This window comes from Acipenser ruthenus, chromosome 44 (genome assembly GCF_902713425.1).
Source record: "Acipenser ruthenus chromosome 44, fAciRut3.2 maternal haplotype, whole genome shotgun sequence".
NCBI lineage: Eukaryota > Metazoa > Chordata > Actinopteri > Acipenseriformes > Acipenseridae > Acipenser > Acipenser ruthenus.
Window position 1 is genome coordinate 4396031 of NC_081232.1, and position 18422 is coordinate 4414452.

The 18422-nt window shown below is 43.4% G+C and overlaps 32 non-coding genes and 47 pseudogenes across 32 annotated transcripts; all 79 read right to left on the bottom strand.

Moving 5' to 3' along the window:
• Positions 1-93: 93 nt before the first annotated feature.
• On the bottom strand, positions 94-212 carry LOC131710343 (5S ribosomal RNA). The gene has a single exon (XR_009312215.1). It is a non-coding gene; the product is annotated as a 5S ribosomal RNA (ribosomal RNA).
• A 100-nt stretch (positions 213-312) lies between these two features.
• On the bottom strand, positions 313-431 carry LOC131710691 (5S ribosomal RNA). The gene has a single exon (XR_009312573.1). It is a non-coding gene; the product is annotated as a 5S ribosomal RNA (ribosomal RNA).
• A 114-nt stretch (positions 432-545) lies between these two features.
• On the bottom strand, positions 546-654 carry LOC131716139 (5S ribosomal RNA; annotated as a pseudogene).
• Positions 655-765: 111 nt separating this feature from the next.
• On the bottom strand, positions 766-874 carry LOC131714925 (5S ribosomal RNA; annotated as a pseudogene).
• A 100-nt stretch (positions 875-974) lies between these two features.
• LOC131714926 (5S ribosomal RNA) lies at positions 975-1083 on the bottom strand (annotated as a pseudogene).
• Positions 1084-1197: 114 nt separating this feature from the next.
• On the bottom strand, positions 1198-1316 carry LOC131709769 (5S ribosomal RNA). Its single transcript, XR_009311632.1, has one exon. It is a non-coding gene; the product is annotated as a 5S ribosomal RNA (ribosomal RNA).
• A 100-nt stretch (positions 1317-1416) lies between these two features.
• Positions 1417-1535, bottom strand: LOC131716989 (5S ribosomal RNA). Its single transcript, XR_009315874.1, has one exon. It is a non-coding gene; the product is annotated as a 5S ribosomal RNA (ribosomal RNA).
• A 100-nt stretch (positions 1536-1635) lies between these two features.
• On the bottom strand, positions 1636-1754 carry LOC131710254 (5S ribosomal RNA). The gene has a single exon (XR_009312125.1). It is a non-coding gene; the product is annotated as a 5S ribosomal RNA (ribosomal RNA).
• Positions 1755-1865: 111 nt separating this feature from the next.
• On the bottom strand, positions 1866-1974 carry LOC131714927 (5S ribosomal RNA; annotated as a pseudogene).
• Positions 1975-2088: 114 nt separating this feature from the next.
• LOC131716003 (5S ribosomal RNA) lies at positions 2089-2197 on the bottom strand (annotated as a pseudogene).
• A 100-nt stretch (positions 2198-2297) lies between these two features.
• On the bottom strand, positions 2298-2406 carry LOC131714299 (5S ribosomal RNA; annotated as a pseudogene).
• A 114-nt stretch (positions 2407-2520) lies between these two features.
• LOC131714928 (5S ribosomal RNA) lies at positions 2521-2629 on the bottom strand (annotated as a pseudogene).
• Positions 2630-2743: 114 nt separating this feature from the next.
• Positions 2744-2852, bottom strand: LOC131716136 (5S ribosomal RNA; annotated as a pseudogene).
• A 100-nt stretch (positions 2853-2952) lies between these two features.
• On the bottom strand, positions 2953-3061 carry LOC131714929 (5S ribosomal RNA; annotated as a pseudogene).
• A 114-nt stretch (positions 3062-3175) lies between these two features.
• Positions 3176-3284, bottom strand: LOC131714930 (5S ribosomal RNA; annotated as a pseudogene).
• A 100-nt stretch (positions 3285-3384) lies between these two features.
• On the bottom strand, positions 3385-3503 carry LOC131710053 (5S ribosomal RNA). Its single transcript, XR_009311922.1, has one exon. It is a non-coding gene; the product is annotated as a 5S ribosomal RNA (ribosomal RNA).
• Positions 3504-3617: 114 nt separating this feature from the next.
• On the bottom strand, positions 3618-3726 carry LOC131714931 (5S ribosomal RNA; annotated as a pseudogene).
• Positions 3727-3840: 114 nt separating this feature from the next.
• On the bottom strand, positions 3841-3949 carry LOC131714932 (5S ribosomal RNA; annotated as a pseudogene).
• A 114-nt stretch (positions 3950-4063) lies between these two features.
• Positions 4064-4172, bottom strand: LOC131716137 (5S ribosomal RNA; annotated as a pseudogene).
• A 100-nt stretch (positions 4173-4272) lies between these two features.
• Positions 4273-4381, bottom strand: LOC131714933 (5S ribosomal RNA; annotated as a pseudogene).
• A 114-nt stretch (positions 4382-4495) lies between these two features.
• LOC131714934 (5S ribosomal RNA) lies at positions 4496-4604 on the bottom strand (annotated as a pseudogene).
• Positions 4605-4704: 100 nt separating this feature from the next.
• LOC131710054 (5S ribosomal RNA) lies at positions 4705-4823 on the bottom strand. Its single transcript, XR_009311923.1, has one exon. It is a non-coding gene; the product is annotated as a 5S ribosomal RNA (ribosomal RNA).
• A 114-nt stretch (positions 4824-4937) lies between these two features.
• On the bottom strand, positions 4938-5046 carry LOC131716075 (5S ribosomal RNA; annotated as a pseudogene).
• A 100-nt stretch (positions 5047-5146) lies between these two features.
• On the bottom strand, positions 5147-5265 carry LOC131717675 (5S ribosomal RNA). The gene has a single exon (XR_009316564.1). It is a non-coding gene; the product is annotated as a 5S ribosomal RNA (ribosomal RNA).
• Positions 5266-5365: 100 nt separating this feature from the next.
• LOC131715697 (5S ribosomal RNA) lies at positions 5366-5474 on the bottom strand (annotated as a pseudogene).
• A 114-nt stretch (positions 5475-5588) lies between these two features.
• On the bottom strand, positions 5589-5707 carry LOC131710256 (5S ribosomal RNA). The gene has a single exon (XR_009312127.1). It is a non-coding gene; the product is annotated as a 5S ribosomal RNA (ribosomal RNA).
• A 100-nt stretch (positions 5708-5807) lies between these two features.
• On the bottom strand, positions 5808-5916 carry LOC131716546 (5S ribosomal RNA; annotated as a pseudogene).
• Positions 5917-6016: 100 nt separating this feature from the next.
• LOC131716530 (5S ribosomal RNA) lies at positions 6017-6125 on the bottom strand (annotated as a pseudogene).
• Positions 6126-6239: 114 nt separating this feature from the next.
• LOC131712999 (5S ribosomal RNA) lies at positions 6240-6358 on the bottom strand. The gene has a single exon (XR_009314886.1). It is a non-coding gene; the product is annotated as a 5S ribosomal RNA (ribosomal RNA).
• A 100-nt stretch (positions 6359-6458) lies between these two features.
• On the bottom strand, positions 6459-6577 carry LOC131713454 (5S ribosomal RNA; annotated as a pseudogene).
• A 100-nt stretch (positions 6578-6677) lies between these two features.
• Positions 6678-6796, bottom strand: LOC131714064 (5S ribosomal RNA; annotated as a pseudogene).
• Positions 6797-7133: 337 nt separating this feature from the next.
• LOC131712801 (5S ribosomal RNA) lies at positions 7134-7252 on the bottom strand. Its single transcript, XR_009314690.1, has one exon. It is a non-coding gene; the product is annotated as a 5S ribosomal RNA (ribosomal RNA).
• A 100-nt stretch (positions 7253-7352) lies between these two features.
• On the bottom strand, positions 7353-7461 carry LOC131716503 (5S ribosomal RNA; annotated as a pseudogene).
• Positions 7462-7575: 114 nt separating this feature from the next.
• On the bottom strand, positions 7576-7694 carry LOC131712301 (5S ribosomal RNA). The gene has a single exon (XR_009314196.1). It is a non-coding gene; the product is annotated as a 5S ribosomal RNA (ribosomal RNA).
• A 100-nt stretch (positions 7695-7794) lies between these two features.
• Positions 7795-7923, bottom strand: LOC131714234 (5S ribosomal RNA; annotated as a pseudogene).
• A 100-nt stretch (positions 7924-8023) lies between these two features.
• On the bottom strand, positions 8024-8142 carry LOC131717677 (5S ribosomal RNA). Its single transcript, XR_009316566.1, has one exon. It is a non-coding gene; the product is annotated as a 5S ribosomal RNA (ribosomal RNA).
• A 114-nt stretch (positions 8143-8256) lies between these two features.
• LOC131710692 (5S ribosomal RNA) lies at positions 8257-8375 on the bottom strand. Its single transcript, XR_009312574.1, has one exon. It is a non-coding gene; the product is annotated as a 5S ribosomal RNA (ribosomal RNA).
• Positions 8376-8475: 100 nt separating this feature from the next.
• On the bottom strand, positions 8476-8594 carry LOC131710257 (5S ribosomal RNA). Its single transcript, XR_009312128.1, has one exon. It is a non-coding gene; the product is annotated as a 5S ribosomal RNA (ribosomal RNA).
• A 100-nt stretch (positions 8595-8694) lies between these two features.
• Positions 8695-8823, bottom strand: LOC131714235 (5S ribosomal RNA; annotated as a pseudogene).
• Positions 8824-8937: 114 nt separating this feature from the next.
• LOC131717678 (5S ribosomal RNA) lies at positions 8938-9056 on the bottom strand. Its single transcript, XR_009316567.1, has one exon. It is a non-coding gene; the product is annotated as a 5S ribosomal RNA (ribosomal RNA).
• A 100-nt stretch (positions 9057-9156) lies between these two features.
• Positions 9157-9275, bottom strand: LOC131710055 (5S ribosomal RNA). Its single transcript, XR_009311925.1, has one exon. It is a non-coding gene; the product is annotated as a 5S ribosomal RNA (ribosomal RNA).
• Positions 9276-9375: 100 nt separating this feature from the next.
• Positions 9376-9493, bottom strand: LOC131713676 (5S ribosomal RNA; annotated as a pseudogene).
• Positions 9494-9593: 100 nt separating this feature from the next.
• On the bottom strand, positions 9594-9712 carry LOC131717679 (5S ribosomal RNA). The gene has a single exon (XR_009316568.1). It is a non-coding gene; the product is annotated as a 5S ribosomal RNA (ribosomal RNA).
• Positions 9713-9826: 114 nt separating this feature from the next.
• LOC131714316 (5S ribosomal RNA) lies at positions 9827-9935 on the bottom strand (annotated as a pseudogene).
• A 100-nt stretch (positions 9936-10035) lies between these two features.
• On the bottom strand, positions 10036-10154 carry LOC131713051 (5S ribosomal RNA). Its single transcript, XR_009314938.1, has one exon. It is a non-coding gene; the product is annotated as a 5S ribosomal RNA (ribosomal RNA).
• Positions 10155-10268: 114 nt separating this feature from the next.
• Positions 10269-10377, bottom strand: LOC131715951 (5S ribosomal RNA; annotated as a pseudogene).
• A 114-nt stretch (positions 10378-10491) lies between these two features.
• LOC131714936 (5S ribosomal RNA) lies at positions 10492-10600 on the bottom strand (annotated as a pseudogene).
• A 114-nt stretch (positions 10601-10714) lies between these two features.
• On the bottom strand, positions 10715-10821 carry LOC131716440 (5S ribosomal RNA; annotated as a pseudogene).
• Positions 10822-10921: 100 nt separating this feature from the next.
• Positions 10922-11030, bottom strand: LOC131715349 (5S ribosomal RNA; annotated as a pseudogene).
• Positions 11031-11144: 114 nt separating this feature from the next.
• On the bottom strand, positions 11145-11253 carry LOC131714937 (5S ribosomal RNA; annotated as a pseudogene).
• Positions 11254-11367: 114 nt separating this feature from the next.
• LOC131710693 (5S ribosomal RNA) lies at positions 11368-11486 on the bottom strand. The gene has a single exon (XR_009312575.1). It is a non-coding gene; the product is annotated as a 5S ribosomal RNA (ribosomal RNA).
• Positions 11487-11586: 100 nt separating this feature from the next.
• LOC131717680 (5S ribosomal RNA) lies at positions 11587-11705 on the bottom strand. Its single transcript, XR_009316569.1, has one exon. It is a non-coding gene; the product is annotated as a 5S ribosomal RNA (ribosomal RNA).
• Positions 11706-12501: 796 nt separating this feature from the next.
• LOC131717681 (5S ribosomal RNA) lies at positions 12502-12620 on the bottom strand. Its single transcript, XR_009316570.1, has one exon. It is a non-coding gene; the product is annotated as a 5S ribosomal RNA (ribosomal RNA).
• A 100-nt stretch (positions 12621-12720) lies between these two features.
• LOC131710056 (5S ribosomal RNA) lies at positions 12721-12839 on the bottom strand. The gene has a single exon (XR_009311926.1). It is a non-coding gene; the product is annotated as a 5S ribosomal RNA (ribosomal RNA).
• Positions 12840-12939: 100 nt separating this feature from the next.
• On the bottom strand, positions 12940-13057 carry LOC131713677 (5S ribosomal RNA; annotated as a pseudogene).
• A 100-nt stretch (positions 13058-13157) lies between these two features.
• Positions 13158-13276, bottom strand: LOC131710888 (5S ribosomal RNA). The gene has a single exon (XR_009312771.1). It is a non-coding gene; the product is annotated as a 5S ribosomal RNA (ribosomal RNA).
• Positions 13277-13376: 100 nt separating this feature from the next.
• Positions 13377-13495, bottom strand: LOC131713550 (5S ribosomal RNA; annotated as a pseudogene).
• Positions 13496-13595: 100 nt separating this feature from the next.
• Positions 13596-13704, bottom strand: LOC131714938 (5S ribosomal RNA; annotated as a pseudogene).
• Positions 13705-13818: 114 nt separating this feature from the next.
• LOC131710209 (5S ribosomal RNA) lies at positions 13819-13937 on the bottom strand. The gene has a single exon (XR_009312078.1). It is a non-coding gene; the product is annotated as a 5S ribosomal RNA (ribosomal RNA).
• A 100-nt stretch (positions 13938-14037) lies between these two features.
• Positions 14038-14146, bottom strand: LOC131715362 (5S ribosomal RNA; annotated as a pseudogene).
• Positions 14147-14246: 100 nt separating this feature from the next.
• On the bottom strand, positions 14247-14365 carry LOC131717682 (5S ribosomal RNA). Its single transcript, XR_009316571.1, has one exon. It is a non-coding gene; the product is annotated as a 5S ribosomal RNA (ribosomal RNA).
• Positions 14366-14479: 114 nt separating this feature from the next.
• On the bottom strand, positions 14480-14598 carry LOC131714176 (5S ribosomal RNA; annotated as a pseudogene).
• A 112-nt stretch (positions 14599-14710) lies between these two features.
• LOC131711152 (5S ribosomal RNA) lies at positions 14711-14829 on the bottom strand. Its single transcript, XR_009313034.1, has one exon. It is a non-coding gene; the product is annotated as a 5S ribosomal RNA (ribosomal RNA).
• A 114-nt stretch (positions 14830-14943) lies between these two features.
• Positions 14944-15062, bottom strand: LOC131717683 (5S ribosomal RNA). The gene has a single exon (XR_009316572.1). It is a non-coding gene; the product is annotated as a 5S ribosomal RNA (ribosomal RNA).
• A 114-nt stretch (positions 15063-15176) lies between these two features.
• On the bottom strand, positions 15177-15285 carry LOC131715892 (5S ribosomal RNA; annotated as a pseudogene).
• A 114-nt stretch (positions 15286-15399) lies between these two features.
• On the bottom strand, positions 15400-15518 carry LOC131710365 (5S ribosomal RNA). The gene has a single exon (XR_009312237.1). It is a non-coding gene; the product is annotated as a 5S ribosomal RNA (ribosomal RNA).
• Positions 15519-15618: 100 nt separating this feature from the next.
• LOC131717684 (5S ribosomal RNA) lies at positions 15619-15737 on the bottom strand. Its single transcript, XR_009316573.1, has one exon. It is a non-coding gene; the product is annotated as a 5S ribosomal RNA (ribosomal RNA).
• Positions 15738-15851: 114 nt separating this feature from the next.
• Positions 15852-15960, bottom strand: LOC131714939 (5S ribosomal RNA; annotated as a pseudogene).
• Positions 15961-16060: 100 nt separating this feature from the next.
• On the bottom strand, positions 16061-16169 carry LOC131716467 (5S ribosomal RNA; annotated as a pseudogene).
• A 100-nt stretch (positions 16170-16269) lies between these two features.
• On the bottom strand, positions 16270-16378 carry LOC131715770 (5S ribosomal RNA; annotated as a pseudogene).
• Positions 16379-16478: 100 nt separating this feature from the next.
• On the bottom strand, positions 16479-16587 carry LOC131715771 (5S ribosomal RNA; annotated as a pseudogene).
• A 100-nt stretch (positions 16588-16687) lies between these two features.
• Positions 16688-16796, bottom strand: LOC131716520 (5S ribosomal RNA; annotated as a pseudogene).
• A 114-nt stretch (positions 16797-16910) lies between these two features.
• On the bottom strand, positions 16911-17029 carry LOC131713278 (5S ribosomal RNA; annotated as a pseudogene).
• A 100-nt stretch (positions 17030-17129) lies between these two features.
• On the bottom strand, positions 17130-17248 carry LOC131712585 (5S ribosomal RNA). The gene has a single exon (XR_009314476.1). It is a non-coding gene; the product is annotated as a 5S ribosomal RNA (ribosomal RNA).
• A 114-nt stretch (positions 17249-17362) lies between these two features.
• Positions 17363-17481, bottom strand: LOC117418977 (5S ribosomal RNA). The gene has a single exon (XR_009316574.1). It is a non-coding gene; the product is annotated as a 5S ribosomal RNA (ribosomal RNA).
• A 100-nt stretch (positions 17482-17581) lies between these two features.
• Positions 17582-17690, bottom strand: LOC131715772 (5S ribosomal RNA; annotated as a pseudogene).
• A 100-nt stretch (positions 17691-17790) lies between these two features.
• Positions 17791-17899, bottom strand: LOC131716419 (5S ribosomal RNA; annotated as a pseudogene).
• Positions 17900-17999: 100 nt separating this feature from the next.
• On the bottom strand, positions 18000-18117 carry LOC131713678 (5S ribosomal RNA; annotated as a pseudogene).
• Positions 18118-18231: 114 nt separating this feature from the next.
• LOC131715893 (5S ribosomal RNA) lies at positions 18232-18340 on the bottom strand (annotated as a pseudogene).
• Positions 18341-18422: the final 82 nt, after the last annotated feature.

Genomic DNA, 18422 nt, shown 5'->3' on the forward strand with positions numbered 1-18422 from the left:
ACTTTTATGTTTAGTGAGCTGGGGGTGATTCCTCCAAAATTTCCTTTTGTCCTCCACACATTTCAATTGTAAAATGTAATTACAAAAATGTAATGCCCGCAGCACTTGATATTCCCAGGTGGTCTCCCATCCAAGTACTAACCAAGCCCAACATTGCTTAGCTTCTGAGATCAGACGAGATCAGGCTTATTCAAGGTGGTGTGGCCGCAGGCGATTGCATTTCTGCTTTCATGACTTTTATGTTTAGTGAGCTGGGGGTGATTCCTCCAAAATTTCCTTTTGTCCTCCACACATTTCAATTGTAAAATGTAATGCCTGCAGCACTTGATATTCCCAGGTGGTCTCCCATCCAAGTACTAACCAAGCCCAACATTGCTTAGCTTCTGAGATCAGACGAGATCAGGCTTATTCAAGGTGGTGTGGCCGCAGGAGATTGCATTTCTGCTTTCATGACTTTTATGTTTAGTGAGCTGGGGGTGATTCCTCCAAAATTTCCTTTTGTCCTCCACACATTTCAATTGTAAAATGTAATTACAAAAATGTAATGCCTGCAGCACTTGATATTCCCAGGTGGTCTCCCATCCAAGTACTAACCAAGCCCAACATTGCTTAGCTTCTGAGATCAGGCTAATTCAAGGTGGTGTGGTCGCAGGCGATTGCATTTCTGCTTTCATGACTTTTATGTTTAGGGAGCTGGGGGTGATTCCTCCAAAATTTCCTTTTGTCCACACATTTCAATTGTAAAATGTAATTACAAAAACGTAATGCCTGCAGCACTTGATATTCCCAGGTGGTCTCCCATCCAAGTACTAACCAAGCCCAACATTGCTTAGCTTCTGAGATCAGGCTTATTCAAGGTGGTGTGGCCGCAGGCGATTGCATTTCTGCTTTCATGACTTTTATGTTTAGTGAGCTGGGGGTGATTCCTCCAAAATTTCCTTTTGTCCTCCACACATTTCAATTGTAAAATGTAATGCCTGCAGCACTTGATATTCCCAGGTGGTCTCCCATCCAAGTACTAACCAAGCCCAACATTGCTTAGCTTCTGAGATCAGGCTTATTCAAGGTGGTGTGGCCGCAGGCGATTGCTTTTCTGCTTTCATGACTTTTATGTTTAGTGAGCTGGGGGTGATTCCTCCAAAATTTCCTTTTGTCCTCCACACATTTCAATTGTAAAATGTAATTACAAAAATGTAATGCCTGCAGCACTTGATATTCCCAGGTGGTCTCCCATCCAAGTACTAACCAAGCCCAACATTGCTTAGTTTCTGAGATCAGACGAGATCAGGCTTATTCAAGGTGGTGTGGCCGCAGGCGATTGCATTTCTGCTTTCATGACTTTTATGTTTAGTGAGCTGGGGGTGATTCCTCCAAAATTTCCTTTTGTCCACCACACATTTCAATTGTAAAATGTAATGCCTGCAGCACTTGATATTCCCAGGTGGTCTCCCATCCAAGTACTAATCAAGCCCAACATTGCTTAGCTTCTGAGATCAGACGAGATCAGGCTTATTCAAGGTGGTGTGGCCGCAGGCGATTGCATTTCTGCTTTCATGACTTTTATGTTTAGTGAGCTGGGGGTGATTCCTCCAAAATTTCCTTTTGTCCTCCACACATTTCAATTGTAAAATGTAATGCCTGCAGCACTTGATATTCCCAGGTGGTCTCCCATTCAAGTACTAACCAAGCCCAACATTGCTTAGCTTCTGAGATCAGACGAGATCAGGCTTATTCAAGGTGGTGTGGCCGCAGGCGATTGCATTTCTGCTTTCATGACTTTTATGTTTAGTGAGCTGGGGGTGATTCCTCCAAAATTTCCTTTTGTCCACACATTTCAATTGTAAAATGTAATTACAAAAATGTAATGCCTGCAGCACTTGATATTCCCAGGTGGTCTCCCATCCAAGTACTAACCAAGCCCAACATTGCTTAGCTTCTGAGATCAGGCTTATTCAAGGTGGTGTGGCCGCAGGCGATTGCGTTTCTGCTTTCATGACTTTTATGTTTAGTGAGCTGGGGGTGATTCCTCCAAAATTTCCTTTTGGCCTCCACACATTTCAATTGTAAAATGTAATTACAAAAATGTAATGCCTGCAGCACTTGATATTCCCAGGTGGTCTCCCATCCAAGTACTAACCAAGCCCAACATTGCTTAGCTTCTGAGATCAGGCTTATTCAAGTTGGTGTGGCCGCAGGCGATTGCATTTCTGCTTTCATGACTTTTATGTTTAGTGAGCTGGGGGTGATTCCTCCAAAATTTCCCTTTGGCCTCCACACATTTCAATTGTAAAATGTAATGCCTGCAGCACTTGATATTCCCAGGTGGTCTCCCATCCAAGTACTAATCAAGCCCAACATTGCTTAGCTTCTGAGATCAGGCTTATTCAAGGTGGTGTGGCCGCAGGCGATTGCATTTCTGCTTTCATGACTTTTATGTTTAGTGAGCTGGGGGTGATTCCTCCAAAATTTCCTTTTGTCCTCCACACATTTCAATTGTAAAATGTAATTACAAAAATGTAATGCCTGCAGCACTTGATATTCCCAGGTGGTCTCCCATCCAAGTACTAACCAAGCCCAACATTGCTTAGCTTCTGAGATCAGGCTTATTCAAGGTGGTGTGGCCGCAGGCGATTGCATTTCTGCTTTCATGACTTTTATGTTTAGTGAGCTGGGGGTGATTCCTCCAAAATTTCCTTTTGGCCTCCACACATTTCAATTGTAAAATGTAATTACAAAAATGTAATGCCTGCAGCACTTGATATTCCCAGGTGGCCTCCCATCCAAGTACTAACCAAGCCCAACATTGCTTAGCTTCTGAGATCAGGCTTATTCAAATTGGTGTGGCCGCAGGCGATTGCATTTCTGCTTTCATGACTTTTATGTTTAGTGAGCTGGGGGTGATTCCTCCAAAAATTCCCTTTGGCCTCCACACATTTCAATTGTAAAATGTAATGCCTGCAGCACTTGATATTCCCAGGTGGTCTCCCATCCAAGTACTAACCAAGCCCAACATTGCTTAGCTTCTGAGATCAGGCTTATTCAAGGTGGTGTGGCCGCAGGCGATTGCATGTCTGCTTTCATGACTTTTATGTTTAGTGAGCTGGGGGTGATTCCTCCAAAATTTCCTTTTGTCCTCCACACATTTCAATTGTAAAATGTAATTACAAAAATGTAATGCCTGCAGCACTTGATATTCCCAGGTGGTCTCCCATCCAAGTACTAACCAAGCCCAACATTGCTTAGCTTCTGAGATCAGGCTTATTCAAGGTGGTGTGGCCGCAGGCGATTGCATTTCTGCTTTCATGACTTTTATGTTTAGTGAGCTGGGGGTGATTCCTCCAAAATTTCCTTTTGTCCTCCACACATTTCAATTGTAAAATGTAATGCCTGCAGCACTTGATATTCCCAGGTGGTCTCCCATCCAAGTACTAACCAAGCCCAACACTGCTTAGCTTCTGAGATCAGACGAGATCAGGCTTATTCAAGGTGGTGTGGCCGCAGGCGATTGCATTTCTGCTTTCATGACTTTTATGTTTAGGGAGCTGGGGGTGATTCCTCCAAAATTTCCTTTTGTCCTCCACACATTTCAATTGTAAAATGTAATTACAAAAATGTAATGCCTGCAGCACTTGATATTCCCAGGTGGTCTCCCATCCAAGTACTAACCAAGCCCAACATTGCTTAGCTTCTGAGATCAGGCTTATTCAAGGTGGTGTGGCCGCAGGCGATTGCATTTCTGCTTTCATGACTTTTATGTTTAGTGAGCTGGGGGTGATTCCTCCAAAATTTCCTTTTGTCCTCCACACATTTCAATTGTAAAATGTAATTACAAAAATGTAATGCCTGCAGCACTTGATATTCCCAGGTGGTCTCCCATCCAAGTACTAACCAAGCCCAACATTGCTTAGCTTCTGAGATCAGGCTTATTCAAGGTGGTGTGGCCGCAGGCGATTGCATTTCTGCTTTCATGACTTTTATGTTTAGTGAGCTGGGGGTGATTCCTCCAAAATTTCCTTTTGGCCTCCACACATTTCAATTGTAAAATGTAATTACAAAAATGTAATGCCTGCAGCACTTGATATTCCCAGGTGGCCTCCCATCCAAGTACTAACCAAGCCCAACATTGCTTAGCTTCTGAGATCAGGCTTATTCAAATTGGTGTGGCCGCAGGCGATTGCATTTCTGCTTTCATGACTTTTATGTTTAGTGAGCTGGGGGTGATTCCTCCAAAATTTCCCTTTGGCCTCCACACATTTCAATTGTAAAATGTAATGCCTGCAGCACTTGATATTCCCAGGTGGTCTCCCATCCAAGTACTAACCAAGCCCAACATTGCTTAGCTTCTGAGATCAGGCTTATTCAAGGTGGTGTGGCCGCAGGCGATTGCATGTCTGCTTTCATGACTTTTATGTTTAGTGAGCTGGGGGTGATTCCTCCAAAATTTCCTTTTGTCCTCCACACATTTCAATTGTAAAATGTAATTACAAAAATGTAATGCCTGCAGCACTTGATATTCCCAGGTGGTCTCCCATCCAAGTACTAACCAAGCCCAACATTGCTTAGCTTCTGAGATCAGGCTTATTCAAGGTGGTGTGGCCGCAGGCGATTGCATTTCTGCTTTCATGACTTTTATGTTTAGTGAGCTGGGGGTGATTCCTCCAAAATTTCCTTTTGTCCTCCACACATTTCAATTGTAAAATGTAATGCCTGCAGCACTTGATATTCCCAGGTGGTCTCCCATCCAAGTACTAACCAAGCCCAACACTGCTTAGCTTCTGAGATCAGACGAGATCAGGCTTATTCAAGGTGGTGTGGCCGCAGGCGATTGCATTTCTGCTTTCATGACTTTTATGTTTAGGGAGCTGGGGGTGATTCCTCCAAAATTTCCTTTTGTCCTCCACACATTTCAATTGTAAAATGTAATTACAAAAATGTAATGCCTGCAGCACTTGATATTCCCAGGTGGTCTCCCATCCAAGTACTAACCAAGCTCAACATTGCTTAGCTTCTGAGATCAGGCTTATTCAAGGTGGTGTGGCCGCAGGCGATTACATTTCTGCTTTCATGACTTTTATGTTTAGTGAGCTGGGGGTGATTCCTCCAAAATTTCCTTTTGTCCTCCACACATTTCAATTGTAAAATGTAATGCCTGCAGCACTTGATATTCCCAGGTGGTCTCCCATCCAAGTACTAACCAAGCCCAACATTGCTTAGCTTCTGAGATCAGACGAGATCAGGCTTATTCAAGGTGGTGTGGCCGCAGGCGATTGCATTTCTGCTTTCATTACTTTTATGTTTAGGGAGCTGGGGGTGATTCCTCCAAAATTTCCTTTTGTCCTCCACACATTTCAATTGTAAAATGTAATGCCTGCAGCACTTGACATTCCCAGGTGGTCTCCCATCCAAGTACTAACCAAGCCCAACACTGCTTAGCTTCTGAGATCAGGCTTATTCAAGGTGGTGTGGCCGCAGGCGATTGCATTTCTGCTTTCATGACTTTTATGTTTAGGGAGCTGGGGGTGATTCCTCCAAAATTTCCTTTTGTCCTCCACACATTTCAATTGTAAAATGTAATTACAAAAATGTAATGCCTGCAGCACTTGATATTCCCAGGTGGTCTCCCATTCAAGTACTAACCAAGCCCAACATTGCTTAGCTTCTGAGATCAGACGAGATCAGGCTTATTCAAGGTGGTGTGGCCGCAGGCGATTGCATTTCTGCTTTCATGACTTTTATGTTTAGTGAGCTGGGGGTGATTCCTCCAAAATTTCCTTTTGTCGTCCACACATTTCAATTGTAAAATGTAACGCCTGGAGCACTTGATATTCCCAGGTGGTCTCCCATCCAAGTACTAACCAAGCCCAACATTGCTTAGTTTCTGAGATCAGACTGATTCAAGGTGGTGTGGCCGCAGGCAATTGCATTTCTTCTTTCATGACTTTTATGTTTAGTAAGCTGGGGGTGATTCCTCCAAAATTGCCTTTTGTCCTCCACACATTTCAATTGTAAAATGTAATGCCTGCAGCACTTGATATTCCCAGGTGGTCTCCCATCCAAGTACTAACCAAGCCCAACATTGCTTCGCTTCTGAGATCAGACTGATTCAAGGTGGTGTAGCAGCAGGCGATTGCATTTATTCTTTCATGACTTTTATGTTTAGTGAGCTGGGGGTGATTCCTCCAAAATTTCCTTTTGTCCTCCACACATTTCAATTGTAAAATGTAATTACAAAAATGTAATGCGTGCAGCACTTGATATTCCCAGGTGGTCTCCCATCCAAGTACTAACCAAGTCCAACATTGCTTAGCTTCTGAGATCAGACGAGATCAGGCTTATTCAAGGTGGTGTGGCCGCAGGCGAATGCATTTCTGCTTTCATGACTTTTATGTTTAGTGAGCTGGGGGTGATTCCTCCAAAATTTCCTTTTGTCGTCCACACATTTCAATTGTAAAATGTAATGCCTGCAGCACTTGATATTCCCAGGTGGTCTCCCATCCAAGTACTAACCAAACCCAACATTGCTTCGCTTCTGAGATCAGACGAGATCAGGCTTATTCAAGGTGGTGTGGCCGCAGGTAATTGCATTTCTGCTTTCATGACTTTTATGTTTAGTGAGCTGGGGGTGATTCCTCCAAAATTTCCTTTTGTCCTCCACACATTTCAATTGTAAAACGTGATGCCTGCAGCACTTGATATTCCCAGGTGGTCTCCCATCCAAGTACTAACCAAGCCCAAGATTGCATAGATTCTGAGATCAGACAAGATCAGGCTTATTCAAGGTGGTGTGGCCGCAGGCGATTGCATTTCTGCTTTCATGACTTTTATGTTTAGTGAGCTGGGGGTGATTCCGCCAAAATTTCCTTTTGTCCTCCACACATTTCAATTGTAAAATGTAATTACAAAAAAGTAATGCCTGCAGCACTTGATATTCCCAGGTGGTCTCCCATCCAAGTACAAACCAAGCCCAACATTGCTTATCTTGTGAGATCAGTCTTATTCAAGGTTGTGTGGCCGCAGGCGATTGCATTTCTGCTTTCATGACTTTTATGTTTAGTGAGCTGGGGGTGATTCCGCCAAAATTTCCTTTTGTCCTCCACACATTTCAATTGTAAAATGTAATTACAAAAATGTAATGCCTGCAGCACTTGATATTCCCAGGTGGTCTCCCATCCAAGTACTAACCAAGCCCAAGATTGCTTAGCTTCTGAGATCAGACGAGATCAGGCTTATTCAAGGTGGTGTGGCCACAGGCGATTGCGTTTCTGCTTTCATGACTTTTATGTTTAGTGAGCTGGGGGTGATTCCTCCAAAATTTCCTTTTGTCCTCCACACATTTCAATTGTAAAATGTAATGCCTGCAGCACTTGATATTCCCAGGTGGTCTCCAATCCAATTACTAACCAAGCCCAACATTGCTTAGCTTCTGAGATCAGGCTTATTCAAGGTGGTGTGGCCGCAGGCGATTGCATTTCTGCTTTCATGACTTTTATGTTTAGTGAGCTGGGGGTGATCCCTCCAAAATTTCCTTTTGTCCTCCACACATTTCAATTGTAAAATGTAATTACAAAAATGTAATGCCTGCAGCACTTGATATTCCCAGGTGGTCTCCCATCCAAATACTAACCAAGCCCAACATTGCTTAGCTTCTGAGATCAGACGAGATCAGGCTTATTCAAGGTGGTGTGGCCGCAAGCGATTGCATTTCTGCTTTCATGACTTTTATGTTTAGTGAGCTGGGGGTGATTCCTCCAAAATTTCCTTTTGTCCTCCACACATTTCAATTGTAAAATGTAATGCCTGCAGCACTTGATATTCCCAGGTGGTCTCCCATCCAAGTACTAACCAAGCCCAAGATTGCTTAGCTTCTGAGATCAGACGAGATCAGACGAGATCAGGCTTATTCAAGGTGGTGTGGCCGCAGGCGATTGCATTTCTGCTTTCATGACTTTTATGTTTAGTGAGCTGGGGGTGATCCCTCCAAAATTTCCTTTTGTCCTCCACACATTTCAATTGTAAAATGTAATGCCTGCAGCACTTGATATTCCCAGGTGGTCTCCCATCCAAGTACTAACCAAGCCCAACATTGCTTAGCTTCTGAGATCAGACGAGATCAGGCTTATTCAAGGTGGTGTGGCCGCAGGCGATTGCATTTCTGCTTTCATGACTTTTATGTTTAGTGAGCTGGGGGTGATTCCTCCAAAATTTCCTTTTGTCCTCCACACATTTCAATTCTAAAATTTAATTACAAAAATGTAATGCCTGCAGCACTTGATATTCCCAGGTGGTCTCCCATCCAAGTACTAACCAAGCCCAACATTGCTTAGCTTCTGAGATCAGACGAGATCAGGCTTATTCAAGGTGGTGTGGCCGCAGGAGTTTGCATTTCTGCTTTCATGACTTTTATGTTTAGGGAGCTGGGGGTGATTCCTCCAAAATTTCCTTTTGTCCTCCACACATTTCAATTGTAAAATGTAATGCCTGCAGCACTTGATATTCCCAGGTGGTCTCCCATTCAAGTACTAACCAAGCCCAACATTGCTTAGCTTCTGAGATCAGACGAGATCAGGCTTATTCAAGGTGGTGTGGCCGCAGGCGATTGCATTTCTGCTTTCATGACTTTTATGTTTAGTGAGCTGGGGGTGATTCCTCCAAAATTTCCTTTTGTCCTCCACACATTTCAATTGTAAAATGTAATGCCTGCAGCACTTGATATTCCCAGGTGGTCTCCCATCCAAGTACTAACCAAGCCCAAGATTGCTTAGCTTCTGAGATCAGACGAGATCAGACGAGATCAGGCTTATTCAAGGTGGTGTGGCCGCAGGCGATTGCATTTCTGCTTTCATGACTTTTATGTTTAGTGAGCTGGGGGTGATCCCTCCAAAATTTCCTTTTGTCCTCCACACATTTCAATTGTAAAATGTAATTACAAAAATGTAATGCCTGCAGCACTTGATATTCCCAGGTGGTCTCCCATCCAAGTACTAACCAAGCCCAACATTGCTTAGCTTCTGAGATCAGACGAGATCAGGCTTATTCAAGGTGGTGTGGCCGCAGGCGATTGCATTTCTGCTTTCATGACTTTTATGTTTAGTGATCTGGGGGTGAGTCCTCCAAAATTTCCTTTTGTCCTCCACACATTTCTATTGTAAAATGTAATGCCTGCAGCACTTGATATTCCCAGGTGGTCTCCCATCCAAGTACTAACCAAGCCCAACACTGCTTAGCTTCTGAGATCAGACGAGATCAGGCTTATTCAAGGTGGTGTGGCCGCAGGCGATTGCATTTCTGCTTTCATGACTTTTATGTTTAGTGAGCTGGGGGTGATTCCTCCAAAATTTCCTTTTGTCCTCCACACATTTCAATTGTAAAATGTAATGCCTGCAGCACTTGATATTCCCGGTGGTCTCCCATCCAAGTACTAACCAAGCCCAACACTGCTTAGCTTCTGAGATCAGACGAGATCAGGCTTATTCAAGGTGGTGTGGCCGCAGGCGATTGCATTTCTGCTTTCATGACTTTTATGTTTAGAGAGCTGGGGGTGATTCCTCCAAAATTTCCTTTTGTCCTCCACACATTTCAATTGTAAAATGTAATGCCTGCAGCACTTGATATTCCCAGGTGGTCTCCCATCCAAGTACTAACCAAGCCCAACATTGCTTAGCTTCTGAGATCAGACGAGATCAGGCTTATTCAAGGTGGTGTGGCCGCAGGCGATTGCATTTCTGCTTTCATGACTTTTATGTTTAGTGAGCTGGGGGTGATTCCTCCAAAATTTCCTTTTGTCCTCCACACATTTCAATTGTAAAATGTAATTACAAAAATGTAATGCCTGCAGCACTTGATATTCCCAGGTGGTCTCCCATCCAAGTACTAACCAAGCCCAACATTGCTTAGCTTCTGAGATCAAGCTTATTCAATGTGGTGTGGCCGCAGGCGATTGCATTTTTGCTTTCATGACTTTTATGTTTAGTGAGCTGGGGGTGATTCCTCCAAAATTTCCTTTTGTCCTCCACACATTTCAATTGTAAAATGTAATGCCTGCAGCACTTGATATTCCCAGGTGGTCTCCCATCCAAGTACTAACCAAGCCCAACATTACTTAGCTTCTGAGATCAGACGAGAGCAGGCTTATTCAAAGTGGTGTGGCCGCAGGCTATTGCATTTCTGCTTTCATGACTTTTATGTTTAGTGAGCTGGGGGTGATTCCTCCAAAATTTCCTTTTGTCCTCCACACATTTCAATTGTAAAATGTAATTACAAAAATGTAATGCCTGCAGCACTTGATATTCCCAGGTGGTCTCCCATCCAAGTACTAACCAAGCCCAACATTGCTTAGCTTCGGAGATCAGGCTTATTCAAGGTGGTGTGGCCGCAGGCGATTGCATTTCTGCTTTCATGACTTTTATGTTTAGTGAGCTGGGGGTGATTCCTCCAAAATGTCCTTTTGTCCTCCACACATTTCAATTGTATAATGTAATTACAAAAATGTAATGCCTGCAGCACTTGATATTCCCAGGTGGTCTCCCATCCAAGTACTAACCAAGCCCAACATTGCTTAGCTTCTGAGATCAGGCTTATTCAAGGTGGTGTGGCCGCAGGCGACTGCATTTCTGCTTTCATGACTTTTATGTTTAGTGAGCTGGGGGTGAATCCTCCAAAATTTCCTTTTGTCCTCCACACATTTCAATTGTAAAATGTAATTACAAAAATGTAATGCCTGCAGCACTTGATATTCCCAGGTGGTCTCCCATCCAAGTACTAACCAAGCCCAACATTGCTTAGTCTGAGATCAGGCTTATTCAAGGTGGTGTGGCCGCAGGCGATTGCATTTCTGCTTTCATGACTTTTATGTTTAGTGAGCTGGGGGTGATTCCTCCAAAATTTCCTTTTGGCCTCCACACATTTCAATTGTAAAATGTAATGCCTGCAGCACTTGATATTCCCAGGTGGTCTCCCATCCAAGTACTAACCAAGCCCAGCATTGCTTAGCTTCTGAGATCAGGCTTATTCAAGGTGGTGTGGCCGCAGGCGATTGCGTTTCTGCTTTCATGACTTTTATGTTTAGTGAGCTGGGGGTGATTCCTCCAAAATTTCCTTTTGTCCTCCACACATTTCAATTGTAAAATTTAATTACAAAAATGTAATGCCTGCAGCACTTGATATTCCCAGGTGGTCTCCCATCCAAGTACTAACCAAGCCCAACATTGCTTAGCTTCTGAGATCAGGCTTATTCAAGGTGGTGTGGCCGCAGGCGATTGCATTTCTGCTTTCATGACTTTTATGTTTAGTGAGCTGGGGGTGATTCCTCCAAAATTTCCTTTTGTCCTCCACACATTTCAATTCTAAAATTTAATTACAAAAATGTAATGCCTGCAGCACTTGATATTCCCAGGTGGTCTCCCATCCAAGTACTAACCAAGCCCAACATTGCTTAGCTTCTGAGATCAGACGAGATCAGGCTTATTCAAGGTGGTGTGGCCGCAGGAGTTTGCATTTCTGCTTTCATGACTTTTATGTTTAGGGAGCTGGGGGTGATTCCTCCAAAATTACCTTTTGTCCTCCACACATTTCAATTGTAAAATGTAATGCCTGCAGCACTTGATATTCCCAGGTGGTCTCCCATCCAAGTACTAACCAAGCCCAACATTGCTTAGCTTCTGAGATCAGACGAGATCAGGCTTATTCAAGGTGGTGTGGCCGCAGGCGATTGCATTTCTGCTTTCATGACTTTTATGTTTAGTGAGCTGGGGGTGATTCCTCCAAAATTTCCTTTTGTCCTCCACACATTTCAATTGTAAAATGTAATGCCTGCAGCACTTGATATTCCCAGGTGGTCTCCCATCCAAGTACTACAGATGTCAGGACTGCCCAGTCCCTGACCACATTCCGGCGCCTCCTTAAGACTCACCTCTTCAAACAGCACCTGTAGAACTCCTCTGTTGTATCCTGGGACACTATCACCCTTCATTTAAATATGCTTTATTTTGCTCTTATCTGCCCCCTATTTTACTGCATTTAATCCTGTACCTCAGAATATTGTAATCTCCCAAGTGTTTAATCTGTAGTATTTTGTACTTAATCATATCCTGATGTAACTATCACTACTTAATCATATCCTGATGTAACTTTCACTATTATCTGCTGTATTATTGAATTGTGGTTTGTCACACTTGAGAATTATTGTATTTCTTGTTCTTATTGTATGACTTATATTGTAACACTTGAATGTATTTGTATTTGCTTGCGATTGTAAGTCGCCCTGGATAAGGGCGTCTGCTAAGAAATAAATAATAATAATAATAATAACCAAGCCCAAGATTGCTTAGCTTCTGAGATCAGACGAGATCAGACGAGATCAGGCTTATTCAAGGTGGTGTGGCCGCAGGCGATTGCATTTCTGCTTTCATGACTTTTATGTTTAGTGAGCTGGGGGTGATCCCTCCAAAATTTCCTTTTGTCCTCCACACATTTCAATTGTAAAATGTAATTACAAAAATGTAATGCCTGCAGCACTTGATATTCCCAGGTGGTCTCCCATCCAAGTACTAACCAAGCCCAACATTGCTTAGCTTCTGAGATCAGACGAGATCAGGCTTATTCAAGGTGGTGTGGCCGCAGGCGATTGCATTTCTGCTTTCATGACTTTTATGTTTAGTGAGCTGGGGGTGAGTCCTCCAAAATTTCCTTTTGTCCTCCACACATTTCTATTGTAAAATGTAATGCCTGCAGCACTTGATATTCCCAGGTGGTCTCCCATCCAAGTACTAACCAAGCCCAACACTGCTTAGCTTCTGAGATCAGACGAGATCAGGCTTATTCAAGGTGGTGTGGCCGCAGGCGATTGCATTTCTGCTTTCATGACTTTTATGTTTAGTGAGCTGGGGGTGATTCCTCCAAAATTTCCTTTTGTCCTCCACACATTTCAATTGTAAAATGTAATGCCTGCAGCACTTGATATTCCCGGTGGTCTCCCATCCAAGTACTAACCAAGCCCAACACTGCTTAGCTTCTGAGATCAGACGAGATCAGGCTTATTCAAGGTGGTGTGGCCGCAGGCGATTGCATTTCTGCTTTCATGACTTTTATGTTTAGAGAGCTGGGGGTGATTCCTCCAAAATTTCCTTTTGTCCTCCACACATTTCAATTGTAAAATGTAATGCCTGCAGCACTTGATATTCCCAGGTGGTCTCCCATCCAAGTACTAACCAAGCCCAACATTGCTTAGCTTCTGAGATCAGACGAGACCAGGCTTATTCAAGGTGGTGTGGCCGCAGGCGATTGCATTTCTGCTTTCATGACTTTTATGTTTAGTGAGCTGGGGGTGATTCCTCCAAAATTTCCTTTTGTCCTCCACACATTTCAATTGTAAAATGTAATGCCTAAAGCACTTGATATTCCCAGGTGGTCTCCCATCCAAGTACTAACCAAGCCCAACATTGCTTAGCTTCTGAGATCAGACGAGATCAGGCTTATTCAAGGTGGTGTGGCCGCAGGCGATTGCATTTCTGCTTTCATGACTTTTATGTTTAGTGAGCTGGGGGTGATTCCTCCAAAATTTCCTTTTGTCCTCCACACATTTCAATTGTAAAATGTAATGCCTGCAGCACTTGATATTCCCAGGTGGTCTCCCATCCAAGTACTAACCAAGCCCAACATTGCTTAGCTTCTGAGATCAGGCTTATTCAAGGTGGTGTGGCCGCAGGCGATTGCATTTCTGCTTTCATGACTTTTATGTTTAGTGAGCTGGGGGTGATTCCTCCAAAATTTCCTTTTGTCCTCCACACATTTCAATTGTAAAATGTAATTACAAAAATGTAATGCCTGCAGCACTTGATATTCCCAGGTGGTCTCCCATCCAAGTACTAACCAAGCCCAACATTGTTTAGCTTCTGAGATCAGACGAGATCAGGCTTATTCAAGGTGGTGTGGCCGCAGGCGATTGCATTTCTGCTTTCATGACTTTTATGTTTAGTGAGCTGGGGGTGATTCCTCCAAAATGTCCTTTTGTCCTCCACACATTTCAATTGTAAAATGTAATGCCTGCAGCACTTGATATTCCCAGGTGGTCTCCCATCCAAGTACTAACCAAGCCCAACATTGCTTAGCTTCTGAGATCAGGCTTATACAAGGTGGTGTGGCCGCAGGCGATTGCATTTCTGCTTTCATGACTTTTATGTTTAGTGAGCTGGGGGTGATTCCTCCAAAATTTCCTTTTGTCCTCCACACATTTCAATTGTAAAATGTAATGCCTGCAGCACTTGATATTCCCAGGTGGTCTCCCATCCAAGTACTAACCAAGCCCAACATTGCTTAGCTTCTGAGATCAGACGAGATCAGGCTTATTCAAGGTGGTGTGGCCGCAGGCGATTGCATTTCTGCTTTCATGACTTTTATGTTTAGTGAGCTGGGGGTGATTCCTCCAAAATTTCCTTTTGTCCTCCACACATTTCAATTGTAAAATGTAATTACAAAAATGTAATGCCTGCAGCACTTGATATTCCCAGGTGGTCTCTAATCCAAGTACTAACCAAGCCCAACACTGCTTAGCTTCTGAGATCAGACGAGATCAGGCTTATTCAAGGTGGTGTGGCCGCAGGCGATTGCATTTCTGCTTTCATGACTTATGTTTAGTGAGCTGGGGGTGATTCCTCCAAAATTTCCTTTTGTCCTCCACACATTTCAATTGTAAAATGTAATTACAAAAATGTAATGCCTGCAGCACTTGATATTCCCAGGTGGTCTCCCATCCAAATACTAACCAAGCCCAACATTGCTTAGCTTCTGAGATCAGACGAGATCAGGCTTATTCAAGGTGGTGTGGCCGCAGGCGATTGCATTTCTGCTTTCATGACTTTTATGTTTAGTGAGCTGGGGGTGAATCCTCCAAAATTTCCTTTTGTCCTCCACACATTTCAATTGTAAAATGTAATTACAAAAATGTAATGCCTGCAGCACTTGATATTCCCAGGTGGTCTCCCATCCAAGTACTAACCAAGCCCAACATTGCTTAGCTTCTGAGATCAGACGAGATCAGGCTTATTCAAGGTGGTGTGGCCGCAGGCGATTGCATTTCTGCTTTCATGACTTTTATGTTTAGTGAGCTGGGGGTGATTCCTCCAAAATTTCCTTTTGTCCTCCACACATTTCAATTGTAAAATGTAATTACAAAAATGTAATTCCTGCAGCACTTGATATTCCCAGGTGGTCTCCCATCCAAGTACTAACCAAGCCCAACATTGCTTAGCTTCTGAGATCAGGCTTATTCAAGGTGGTGTGGCCGCAGGCGATTGCATTTCTGCTTTCATGACTTTTATGTTTAGGGAGCTGGGGGTGATTCCTCCAAAATTTCCTTTTGTCCTCCACACATTTCAATTGTAAAATGTAATTACAAAAATGTAATGCCTGCAGCACTTGATATTCCCAGGTGGTTTCCCATCCAAGTACTAACCAAGCCCAACATTGCTTAGCTTCTGAGATCAGACGAGATCAGGCTTATTCAAGGTGGTGTGGCCGCAGGCGATTGCATTTCTGCTTTCATGACTTTCATGTTTAGTGAGCTGGGGGTGATTCCTCCAAAATTTCCTTTTGTCCTCCACACATTTCAATTGTAAAATGTAATGCCTGCAGCACTTGATATTCCCAGGTGGTCTCCCATCCAAGTACTAACCAAGCCCAACATTGCTTAGCTTCTGAGATCAGACGAGATCAGGCTTATTCAAGGTGGTGTGGCCGCAGGCGATTGCATTTCTGCTTTCATGACTTTTATGTTTAGTGAGCTGGGAGTGATTCCTCCAAAATTTCCTTTTGTCCTCCACACATTTCAATTGTAAAATGTAATTACAAAAATGTAATGCCTGCAGCACTTGATATTCCCAGGTGGTCTCCCATCCAAGTACTAACCAAGCCCAACATTGCTTAGCTTCTGAGATCAGGCTTATTCAAGGTGGTGTGGCCGCAGGCGATTGCATTTCTGCTTTCATGACTTTTATGTTTAGTGAGCTGGGGGTGATTCCTCCAAAATTTCCTTTTGTCCTCCACACATTTCAATTGTAAAATGTAATGCCTGCAGCACTTGATATTCCCAGGTTGTCTCCCATCCAAGTACTAACCAAGCCCAACATTGCTTAGCTTCTGAGATCAGACTTATTCAAGGTGGTGTGGCCGCAGGCGATTGCATTTCTGCTTTCATGACTTTTATGTTTAGTGAGCTGGGGGTGATTCCTCCAAAATTTCCTTTTGTCCTCCACACATTTCAATTGTAAAATGTAATGCCTGCAGCACTTGATATTCCCAGGTGGTCTCCCATCCAAGTACTAACCAAGCCCAACATTGCTTAGCTTCTGAGATCAGACTTATTCAAGGTGGTGTGGCCGCAGGCAATTGCATTTCTGCTTTCATGACTTTTATGTTTAGTGAGCTGGGGGTGATTCCTCCAAAATTTCCTTTTGTCCTCCACACATTTCAATTGTAAAATGTAATGCCTGCAGCACTTGATATTCCCAGGTGGTCTCCCATCCAAGTACTAACCAAGCCCAACATTGCTTAGCTTCTGAGATCAGACTTATTCAAGGTGGTGTGGCCGCAGGCAATTGCATTTCTGCTTTCATGACTTTTATGTTTAGTGAGATGGGGGTGATTCCTCCAAAATTTCCTTTTGTCCTCCACACATTTCAATTGTAAAATGTAATGCCTGCAGCACTTGATATTCCGAGGTGGTCTCCCATCCAAGTACTAAACAAGCCCAACATTGCTTAGTTTCTGAGATCACACTTATTCAAGGTGGTGTGGCCGCAGGCGATTGCATTTTTGCTTTCATGACTTTTATGTTTAGTGAGCTGGGGGTGATTCCTCCAAAAATTCCTTCTGTCCTCCACACATTTCAATTGTAAAATGTAATTACAAAAATGTAATGCCTGCAGCACTTGATATTCCCAGGTGGTCTCCCATCCAAGTACTAACCAAGCCAAACATTGCTTAGCTTCTGAGATCAGACGAGATCAGGCTTATTCAAGATGGTGTGGCCGCAGGCGATTGCATTTCTGCTTTCATGACTTTTATGTTTAGTGAGCTGGGGGTGATTCCTCCAAAATTTCCTTTTGTCCTCCACACACTTCAATTGTAAAATGTAATGCCTGCAGCACTTGATATTCCCAGGTGGTCTCCCATCCAAGTACTAACCAAGCCCAACATTGTTTAGCTTCTGAGATCAAACGAGACCAGGCTTATTCAAGGTGGTGTGGCCGCAGGCGATTGCATTTCTGCTTTCATGACTTTTATGTTTAGTGAGCTGGGGGTGATTCCTCCAAAATTTCCTTTTGTCCTCCACACATTTCAATTGTAAAATGTAATTACAAAAATGTAATGCCTGCAGCACTTGATATTCCCAGGTGGTCTCCCATCCAAGTACTAACCAAGCCCAACATTGCTTAGCTTCTGAGATCAGACGAGATCAGGCTTATTCAAGGTGGTGTGGCCGCAGGCGATTGCATTTCTGCTTTCATGACTTTTATGTTTAGTGAGCTGGGGGTGATTCCTCCAAAATTTCCTTTTGTCCTCCACACATTTCAATTGTAAAATGTAATGCCTGCAGCACTTGATATTCCCAGGTGGTCTCCCATCCAAGTACTAACCAAGCCCAACATTGCTTAGCTTCTGAGATCAGACTTATTCAAGGTGGTGTGGCCGCAGGCAATTGCATTTCTGCTTTCATGACTTTTATGTTTAGTGAGCTGGGGGTGATTCCTCCAAAATTTCCTTTTGTCCTCCACACATTTCAATTGTAAAATGTAATGCCTGCAGCACTTGATATTCCCAGGTGGTCTCCCATCCAAGTACTAAACAAGCCCAACATTGCTTAGTTTCTGAGATCACACTTATTCAAGGTGGTGTGGCCGCAGGCGATTGCATTTTTGCTTTCATGACTTTTATGTTTAGTGAGCTGGGGGTGATTCCTCCAAAATTTCCTTTTGTCCTCCACACATTTCAATTGTAAAATGTAATGCCTGCAGCACTTGATATTCCCGGTGGTCTCCCATCCAAGTACTAACCAAGCCCAACACTGCTTAGCTTCTGAGATCAGACGAGATCAGGCTTATTCAAGGTGGTGTGGCCGCAGGCGATTGCATTTCTGCTTTCATGACTTTTATGTTTAGTGAGCTGGGGGTGATTCCTCCAAAATTTCCTTTTGTCCTCCACACATTTCAATTGTAAAATGTAATTACAAAAATGTAATTCCTGCAGCACTTGATATTCCCAGGTGGTCTCCCATCCAAGTACTAACCAAGCCCAACATTGCTTAGCTTCTGAGATCAGGCTTATTCAAGGTGGTGTGGCCGCAGGCGATTGCATTTCTGCTTTCATGACTTTTATGTTTAGTGAGCTGGGGGTGATTCCTCCAAAATTTCCTTTTGTCCTCCACACAT